We start from the raw sequence: 10,341 nt of genomic DNA, 5'->3' as shown, positions 1-10,341 counted from the left end.
CAGTGTGCCAAGTACACTACAAAGCCACAAAACAAGATCAACTTGTGTGACTTCCTTACAAGTACCATATGCAGTATCGGTAAAGAGCAGCTGTCAGATGGGAAGAAACTCGTCAGAGTGTACCACTTGTTTGTAAGATTCGTCAGCGAGTACATTTCCGCTTTTGATTTTTTTACTTTAAGAGCTCATGCAACGGTGTTGGTCTAATTCCGAGGTCTGGTACAAATGAGAGATCAGACCGGATAACAACCAGAAAAATTTCAATTTGCTGGTATTGCACCAATTTTCCAATTAACCGGATGCAAGCTTTCAGTTTCTATCTTAATACCCAGATACATTTTGGATAGAATTATCGGCTTTAAAAACATAGGACAATTCGGCGTATATGTTGTGGTTTAATTTAATTTTGGCACGTAGTTCCCGGTGTTGTGGTCTGTCTTCTGTTGTGTATATACATACATATACATATACATACTTTATTGCATAGCTCCCCCCTGGGGGCTCTTCCGCCATACATGAATATGAAATATTAAATTACAAAAACAAGATAATAATAAGATAAGATAAAATAAGATAATAACTATTTACAAATAAAAATATAGATTATATATATATATAAAAACAGCTTATATTTCAATATTAAATTCACATGTTACGAATTGAAAATATTCTTAAAAGTTCTCCTTTTAAAACCACTTAGGCTTTCCGTGTCTCTGTATCATGGTTGGGAGGGTAAAAAAGGGGCCACAGTAATTGGCGCAAGCTGTTGTGGCGCTCTGCCAGCTTGACTGGCAAAGTTAATAAAAATCGGTTTATTTCTTTCAAACCAGTTTGGTTTTTTTTTTCAAACCAGTTGAATTATTGAACTGGGGTGCAGGGCTGGCGCAGTAGTGAGAGCACTCGCCTCTCACCAGTGTGGTCCAGGTTCGATTCCCAAACTCGGCGCCATATGTGGGTTGAGTTTGTTGGTTCTCTTCTCTGCTGACGAGAGGTTTTCTCCGGGTACTCCGGTTCTCCTCTCCTAAAAAACCAACATTTCACTTGAATTGCGAAATTGTTAATTTCAGTTTACATTGTCCCTCCAGCGCTAGAACGACTAGACAATTAAATAAAGTTCCTTTCCATTTCAAAGAATTTTTTTTTTTAATTTTTGGTTTAGAAGTGCCTTTAAATGGTTAGCTTCAAACAGAAAGTGGGGGCAATGGTCAAGATACTGCATTTAAGCCTCAGGACTGCGTCAGTTTGAGTTTAGGGTTGTCATTATGCGGTTTGTTTTCAGAAGGTTAGGGTTGGGGTTGTAAAATGGGTTGGAAATAGGCCTAATGAGTGGATTTCTGACTGGTTAACTAAGTAATACGGTTTGGGTAACAGACACTGTGTCAAATCTTTCGCTATACCAAAGATCTTATACAGGGTTGTTCTTATTTCAAACAAAAAAAGAGTTTATTCAAAAAATAAATACTTTATTATAATCTTTTGTTTGGAAAGGAATGACAAGGTAAAGTGCGCAGCTTTTATCAACCCAATTGATAAAGGAGGCTTAAAAATGCCCAATATTGAGTCTATGAAATCTTCCCAAAGAATAATCTGCATTAAGAGATATCTGTCCACCGATCCTGCTAGCTGGAAGGTTTTTTTAATTATTTTTACCTTAAAAAAGTAGGTGGGAAATTCTTATTCCATTGTAATTTTAACTACACTAAATTATCGATAGCTAGTCTTCCAGAATTTTACAAAGAATGCATTGTGACATGGGCCCTTCTAAACGAGGACAACCCTTCCTCACTCTCTGAAATAGCAAATCAAGTCATATGGAATAATCGGTTTATTTGTATCGAATCTAAGTCAATTTATAACAACAGGCTGGTTGATCTTGGAATTGTTAAAATTGGAGATCTCTACGACGCAAGGGGAGAGCTCAAGTCAAACAAGGAGCCATTATATTCAACTCTCTCACCAATTGAGCATTTCCTACTTTTCAGTCTCTTTGCTGCTTTTCCGCAAGAAAGGTGCAAAGTATTAAAAACAGATCAAATCTCTATCGCCTCAAAAACAAATGACCTAATCCCAGATGATTTTTATTTACGTATTGAAGGGAAAAGAGTTGATTTCCGAAGTCTACAATCGAAGTCATTATATGAAAGTTTTGTTTCTAAGATATCTACTACACCAACAGCGCAGAGGAAATACAACGTTCTTTTTCAATACCCACACATCTTGCTTCCTTTCAAAACAACATTGGACACTAAATTAACAGAATTCCAATATAAACTTTTAAACAGGATCTTGTACACAAACAAGATGCTGCTTAGGTTTAAAAAAGTCGATTCTCCTTTATCCGATTTTTGTGAAAAGGAGTTAGAGACCATAGAACATGTTTTCTTTTATTGTACAAACGTGCGTATTTTTTGGGACGATTTTCCTTAATTCCTTAATTCTGTAAATATCCCTGTTAGCTTTGACATCAAGGATGTTCTTCTCGGGATTCTTGATACGAGCGATAGTATAAACATCCTAATCAATTACATTGTCCTCGAAAGTAAATTTTTTATTTATCGCTGTAAGCTAAATAAGGGCCCTCTAAAATTAAAATTGTTAGTCTATAAAGTTTAGGAAAGCGTTTGAAACCGAACGCGTTATTGCCAGAAAAAGCAACAAAATCCATTTCCACAACAAAAAATGGAAACCTTAAATTCCATTAATACAGTGAATACAATAGCAGCTGTTATCCTTATTTCGTTTTCTATAATTCTCGTACACTTTATTTATACTTTTATATCTCTATTTTTATTTAAATTTGTTAAGTAATTCTTGGTTGCAATGTAGTGTAGTATAGTGTAGCAAGTATTGAAAGCCGTGTCTGTATCTTTTTCTACGTTTTTGTGTTATATACCTGTAAAGTCAAAAAAAAAATTAAAATACAAAAAAAAAACAGACACTGCCCACTAGAGTAACCAAAGGTATAGATGCATTTTATGTTTTAAATTTCATCTGAATACAAGAACTAAAGATTCAGTCAAAACAAAGTGTTGTTACTTCATTTATTTGCAAACTGAACAAATGTTACTGACAAATATTGTTAGCTTAGTTCACATTGCTCGACATTGCGGGGATGTGAACTGACGAACTTTGTATGATGATCGATAAGATTAATCACCCACTTGTGAGGAGTTCGACATGTGCACTGTAAATTCCGAAAGACCATCAAGTCAATCTCCAGCGCTGTATTGCATTTCTTGTAATGGTTTGGTTACCTCTTTGACTCTACTGGTAATTGGTTTGTGTTCCGCATGCAATCGACATAAGCTCACAAAGAGGTTAATAACCTTTTGGCTGACCTCAGCAAAGTTCTGTTTCACCCAGTGATCTGGTTTTTTTTTCCCCTCCTTCTTTTTGCAACTCTGTTGTGTGCAAACAAGCGATTTTCATGAAGCTGACTCTTGGAAAGAACCACCTTGTTGTCACAATTAATGATTTGGTTGTTCGAGTTCACCATCCACTTTTTTCGCTTGATGGTCTGTACCTCTGATTTTGTCGTGATCCTCTCGATTCCATCTGAATTCTTCTTTTCTGTAGCGACGAGAAATGTTTTTGTTCGCTCATAGGAATTATCGTCTACGAATAAAGTAATTTCAGATTTACTGGTCTTGCTGTTCTTTAAGAGCTTCTGCCCGAGAGACCGGGGCAAACTTGGAAATGAAGGTCGGCGCATTTCGCTTAAAATTGGTACACAAAGTACTTATGTCGACTTATGTAATATGCCAAAGTTTCAGCTTCAACGACTTTTTTTAGCCGAGTTCTGGATATCAGCCCCTCAGGGGTCCCCAGAGGCTGATTTTCAATGCAATTTTGGCCACTTTTAAATCTCTCTTTTCGCAACATGAAATTAATTTCAGGCAAAAACAAAACCATCTTTGCAAAGCCCTATCCTTAGGCTTTTATGGGTGAGAACATTAGCTCATGGAAATTTTTCGCTAGCCTGTGGCTGTTATCACAACTTGGTCATATTTGAAGCATATGGGAAGCAACCGGAAATGGCCTGTTTTTCAGACCAAATATTTTCCAGCCCATGTTTTATACCTTGAGGTCTTAGTACCCTTGCAAAGTTCAGCCCTTAGTTTAGTAATATCAAGAAAAAAATGCTAAGGTTGAGGCTTTTTACTAAGAAAAAAACTTACGAAAAGATGGCTAACCACGCCACTTCCGGTTAAAGTTTCAACAAAGCGTGTCTGCAAATATCAGCCATTTAATTCGGTTATCTTTTTTCCTTCCAAGTTATGGTTAAAAGAGATTCTGAAGTTAATTGTCACCGAAAAGACTTGCCGTTAATAAGAAATTTTTATGTGATTGTTTTAGGACCGATCAGATAGTGGTCCGACAGCGGTTATAAATTTCTTGGAAGAAGTCTTGAAAATTACGGACAATAGAGCCGCTGCGAAAACTCTTTATTTACCTAACAACACATCTCTTGCCGGTAAATCACAATGCAAAATTTCATCTTTTTCGTCCAAACTGCAATGTTAAGTTTATCTCCTTTGTTCAACTCCTTCAACGTATCACGTCTGTGGCCCGTACTAATGAAGCGCTAATTAAATCAGGATATAAGCAAGCTTTGTAGTTCCATTCAGTAGTACTATAACCCAGCTGTTTGGGCTCTAATATTTTCTCAAGAAAAAAAAAACAACTGTCGACCTGTGTATATCTAACTCGCAACGACGCACTTGCGACCAATTTATCGCTGGGGCTAAAGTTTCTAATGTTACCTCACTTTTAAGGGATTGTAGGAAAGGGGCGTGTCTGTAAAAGTGAAGCCAGGTAAGCGTTTTTTGTAAGGGAATTTATCCATACACTTTGCAAATAGACTGGAAGAGTGACTGCAATTTTTGTTAGACGATAAGGTTTAATTATATTCGAAATTTCGTAAAGGTTCAAAACGATTCTCAAGTAGTGTCACGACAGATGTTGTGGTTGCATTTAAAGAGACCGATAAGTTCTTTTTTCTTCTTTTTTCGCTTGATGGTCTGTACCTCTGATTTTGTCGTGATCCTCTCGATTCCATCTGAATTCTTCTTTTCTGTAGCGACGAGAAATGTTTTTGTTCGCTCATAGGAATTATCGTCTACGAATAAAGTAATTTCAGATTTACTGGTCTTGCTGTTCTTTAAGAGCTTCTGCCCGAGAGACCGGGGCAAACTTGGAAATGAAGGTCGGCGCATTTCGCTTAAAATTGGTACACAAAGTACTTATGTCGACTTATGTAATATGCCAAAGTTTCAGCTTCAACGACTTTTTTTAGCCGAGTTCTGGATATCAGCCCCTCAGGGGTCCCCAGAGGCTGATTTTCAATGCAATTTTGGCCACTTTTAAATCTCTCTTTTCGCAACATGAAATTAATTTCAGGCAAAAACAAAACCATCTTTGCAAAGCCCTATCCTAAGGCTTTTATTGGTGAGAATGTTAGCTCATGGAAATTTTTCGCTAGCCTGTGGCTGTTATCACAACTTGGTCATATTTGAAGCATATGGGAAGCAACCGGAAATGGCCTGTTTTTCAGACCAAATATTTTCCAGCCCATGTTTTATACCTTGAGGTCTTAGTACCCTTGCAAAGTTCAGCCCTTAGTTTAGTAATATCAAGAAAAAAATACTAAGGTTGAGGCTTTTTACTAAGAAAAAAACTTACGAGAAGATGGCTAACCATGCCACTTCCGGTAAAAGTTTCAACAAAGCGTGTCTGCAAATATCAGCCATTTAATTTCGATTATCTTTTTTCCTTCCAAGTTATGGTTAAAAGAGACTCTGAAGTTAATTGTCACCGAAAAGACTTGCCGTTAATAAGAAATTTTTATGTAATTGTTTTAGGACCGATCAGATAGTGGTCCGACAGCGGTTATAAATTTCTTGGAAGAAGTCTTGAAAATTACGGACAATAGAGCCGCTGCGAAAACTCTTTATTTACCTAACGACACATCTCTTGCCGGTAAATCACAATGCAAAATTTCATCTTTTTCGTCCAAACTGCAATGTTAAGTTTATCTCCTTTGTTCAACTCCTTCAACGTATCACGTCTGTGGCCCGTACTAATGAAGCGCTAATTAAATCAGGATATAAGCAAGCTTTGTAGTTCCATTCAGCAGTACTATAACCCAGCTGTTTGGGCTCTAATATTTTCTCAAGAAAAAAAAAACAACTGTCGACCTGTGTATATCTAACTCGCAACGACGCACTTGCGACCAATTTATCGCTGGGGCTAAAGTTTCTAATGTTACCTCACTTTTAAGGGATTGTAGGAAAGGGGCATGTCTGTAAAAGTGAAGCCAGGTAAGCGTTTTTTGTAAGGGAATTTATCCATACACTTTGCAAATAGACTGGAAGAGTGACTGCAATTTGTGTTAGACGATAAGGTTTAATTATATTCGAAATTTCTTAAAGGTTCAAAACGATTCTCAAGTAGTGTCACGACAGATGTTGTGGTTGCATTTTAAGAGACCGATAAGTTTTTTTTTCTTGAGAAAATATTAGAGCCCAAACAGCTGGGTTATAGAACTACTGAATGGAACTACAAAGCTTGCTTATATCCTGATTTAATTAGCGCTTCATTAGTACGGGCCACAGACGTGATACGTTGAAGGAGTTGAACAAAGGAGATAAACTTAACATTGCAGTTTGGACGAAAAAGATGAAATTTTGCATTGTGATTTACCGGCAAGAGATGTGTTGTTAGGTAAATAAAGAGTTTTCGCAGCGGCTCTATTGTCCGTAATTTTCAAGACTTCTTCCAAGAAATTTATAATCGCTGTCGGACCACTATCTGATCGGTCCTGAAACAATCACATAAAAATTTCTTATTAACGGCAAGTCTTTTCGGTGACAATTAACTTCAGAGTCTTTTTTAACCATAACTTGGAAGGAAAAAAGATAATCGAAATTAAATGGCTGATTTTTGAAGACACGCTTTGTTGAAACTTTTACCGGAAGTGGCGTGGTTAGCCATCTTCTCGTAAGTTTTTTTCTTAGTAAAAAGCCTCAATCTTAGTATTTTTTTCTTGATTTTACTAAACTAAGGGCTGAACTTTGCAGGGATACTAAGACCTCAAGGTATAAAACATGGGCTGGAAAATATTTGGTCTGAAAAACAGGCCATTTCCGGTTGCTTCCCATATACTTTAAATATGACCAAGTTGTGGTAACAGCCACAGGCTAGCGAAAAATTTCCATGAGCTAATGTTCTCACCCATAAAAGCCTAAGGATAGGGCTTTACAAAGATGGTTTTGTTTTTGCCTGAAATTAATTTCATGTTGCGAAAAGAGAGATTTAAAAGTGGCCAAAATTGCACTGAAAATCAGCCTCTGGGGACCCCTGAGGGGCTGATATCCAGAACTCGGCTAAGAAAAAGTCGTTGAAGCTGAAACTTTGGCATATTACATAAGTCGACATAAGTACTTTGTGTACCAATTTTAAGCGAAATCGGCTGACCTCCATTTCCAAGTCTGCCCCGGTCTCTGAGACAGAAGCTCTTAAGGCTGTCCAGTGCAGAAAGAAAATTCCATTTTATGTACACAATTTGGAGTGGAATTGTCGCAGTTTGAAGCCATAGTTCGCAGGAGATTGTGATGAAAAATAAGCCCTTTTGTGAGGACCAAAACAACAGAAACACGTTGCAATAAACGTAAAAAATATTTGAATGTCATCTACTTTTCTTTGCAATGAAGTATAGTGCATCGCAAGCTATTTTTTGCATTTGCACGCTAATGATTAAGCGAATGACTACGAATGTTGGATGAGGGAAGTGTGGGACGCAATAAAAATTATTGTAACCATTTCTCGGTGGCTCAGTGGAGAAAGCTCTGGGATAGCAGTGGTACGAACTCTGGCAGAAAGGTAAGACATACTGTAAAAAGAAAGATTTTAAGCAGGATTTGTAAGTAAGGGGTGGTAGTAATAGTATTTGAGGTATGTACACATGAATGGAAATTGGAGTGAGGATAATCGTGAAAGAAGCAAAAGGTGAAAGGTAGGAGGAAAAGATCAATTTAACAATGATAATTTGTTTCCATCCCCCCTCCCCCCCTCCCCCCGACCCAAAAAAAAAGTCATGCCCCTTTTTTTAAACCACAGCGCAAAAAATAAAATTCCCTTTTCAGACAGTCGATAAATAAGCTGGTTTAAAATTATGTTCCTGGTTTGAAAAAGACAGACTGGTTAGAAAAAAGTTAATTTGGTTTTTTATAAAAATCAACCAAGAGCAAAATTAAACCAGAACATATACATATAGACCTTTGTGCGTGTTTATTGCCAGCTACTCCAAACTCTCCATGTTAATACTCAGCTGAGACAAATCAAGATTGTTAAAAATTCGAATCCTAGAAGAGCAGCACACAGGCCCCGCTTAGTGTGAAGGGATATGACCAATCCTCTACAGTTGAGTTCATGGTCGCTTAGCAGTCCCCACAAATTCCATCTAACTTATTTTACAGTTATCACCCCTTGCTTCTCAAGTTTAATAAACGCCTTTTCTACTTCATCATTAAGGGCGCTCGGAACCCTTCGTGGCATTATCAACATGGCGGGTTTTTCACCTCATAGCGTGTTTGACCAGTTAAACCCCTACTCAGTGAAATGAGGGTGAAGTGTAGTGTGTTGACAAGGCTAATTTTGATAAAGACCGTGACGTAAGACTGGCAGTCACAAAAAACCGAGCAAAATCTGAATTTTGTGGCAGAAGTACAATTTTTTTTCTTTTGTCTATGACTAACCTTGAGGTACGTAAGAAATGTAATGTAGTTTATCCTTTCTTAAAACGCGCTTATTCGGAGAAAATTAAGAGGTTCGCGTGCACAACTTTTAAGAGCATGTCCGTTTTGTTTAAAGTGGCGCGTAAAAATATATGGAGGCTTACTATCGAGGCTTACTACCGGCTTACTATCGAAAGAAGACCTATTTATGACCCGAACAACGAGAATTTTATCGAAAGTTATTTGGCAAATTTATGCATTCGAATAATACAACTTGCATGGTTGGTTTGGCGAGTATCTCATATCGCTTTTCAGTATTTCTTGAAACCTCGGCTTTCGATAATCCGAAACCTTAGCTAAATCATATCTTAAAACCATCCCGGGTTCTTGTTTGAAGGCTATTAAGGTTGACCAGCCTCGTTCCCAGTCGTCCTCACGTGAAATCAAACGTGGCGTCACCGGTCGAGCGGGTCGGCGGGAAGATTCCCCGAGGACACCTTGCGATATCACGCTCGGTCCCAGTTCTCGCGCTTCTTGTGATTTAGCGCTTAAAGGCCTGGGAAAAAGGCTGAAAGTTGACCATTTCCATTGCGAAGTGACAAAAGGAACGGTGGTAAACAACCCACAGTGAATAGTCATCGGCTACAAAAAGCGTCGATAATGCTACCGTCAACCTCTTTTTAGGCTTTACCGCTCTGGGACGCCATTGTTTTTGTCCTTCCTTACTATGAGCTCAGACTGAAGAGGAAAGCTGCCTTCGATTCAATCGTGTTTCGTGATATCGAATTTGCAAATTAGCTACGCCGAAAGATCAAATTTCACGTCAGGTTGTTTGACACAAGTTGGCGTACGGGAGAAAAGAGAAGTTGTTGATTGAAAGGCTGGAACGCGATTCGTCGAAGAGAAGCCTATTGACGTAACTTCGATTAACTAGATTATTCTTTGGGAGACTTTAAGGCATTATTGTAATTAAAACATTTGATTATCTTAGTTCATGTTGGTGTGTTGTGTAATCGTGGGAAGGGGTTAGTGTGTTTTTCTCCTTCTTCCTTCTTCCTTCTTCATTAGTTATTGACACTCGGACTGTTTTGGTCGTGTAATAATTGGGAACATTGTACATAGAAATTAACTCAGATCAAATCAAATGTTGGTTTTTGAGGAGAGGAGAAAAACGGAGTACCCGGGGAAAACCTCTCGGAGCAGAGTACCTATGAAGCCGAGTCTTGTATTCGAACCCGCGCATTCCGGGTGAGAGACAAATGTCCTAACCACTGTGCTAACACTGGTCTCCTATAAAAATGCTATTCTTTCGCTTTTTGGAAAGGCTAAAGGTGCTCAAGAAACCTATTCAGCTCCTCCAGTTTAGGCCCTATAGTTCCTTATTTGTGTTGTTCACTACCCAATCAGGCCAGATACAATTTCTGCAGTTTTTAAAACATTCAGGCCAGAAATTGTATGAAATCCATAATGGAGATGTGAAATGTATTTCATGAGTTAAGTAAATATAAGAGTTCTTGGGCTATCCCGACAAAGAACTCAACCAGCTGAATGTGTCTTGATCTTCATGAAGGCCTATTTTGACTCGGGTACATGGCCTTTTAATCGA

The 10,341-nt window shown here is 38.0% G+C and overlaps 1 protein-coding gene across 4 annotated transcripts in view; it reads left to right on the top strand.

Annotated features, from left to right (window-relative positions):
* Positions 1-4,743: 4,743 nt before the first annotated feature.
* LOC137997432 (acid-sensing ion channel 2-like) overlaps positions 4,744-10,341 on the top strand; it is a 60,842-nt gene continuing 55,244 nt past the window's right edge. Inside the window, exon 1 of one of the 4 annotated variants that reach the window (XM_068843436.1) lies at positions 4,744-4,815. The gene's annotated coding sequence lies outside the window, so the exon portion shown is untranslated. Of the gene's footprint in view, positions 4,816-6,218; positions 6,321-7,631; positions 7,882-10,341 lie in introns of those variants that run through there. The other 3 variants (XM_068843440.1, XM_068843441.1, XM_068843438.1) reach the window with 3 other exon arrangements.

Source organism: Montipora foliosa, chromosome 3, assembly GCF_036669935.1.
Source record: "Montipora foliosa isolate CH-2021 chromosome 3, ASM3666993v2, whole genome shotgun sequence".
NCBI lineage: Eukaryota > Metazoa > Cnidaria > Anthozoa > Scleractinia > Acroporidae > Montipora > Montipora foliosa.
Note: the sequence above shows the minus strand (reverse complement) of the source record. Positions and strands in the feature narration are given on the sequence as shown.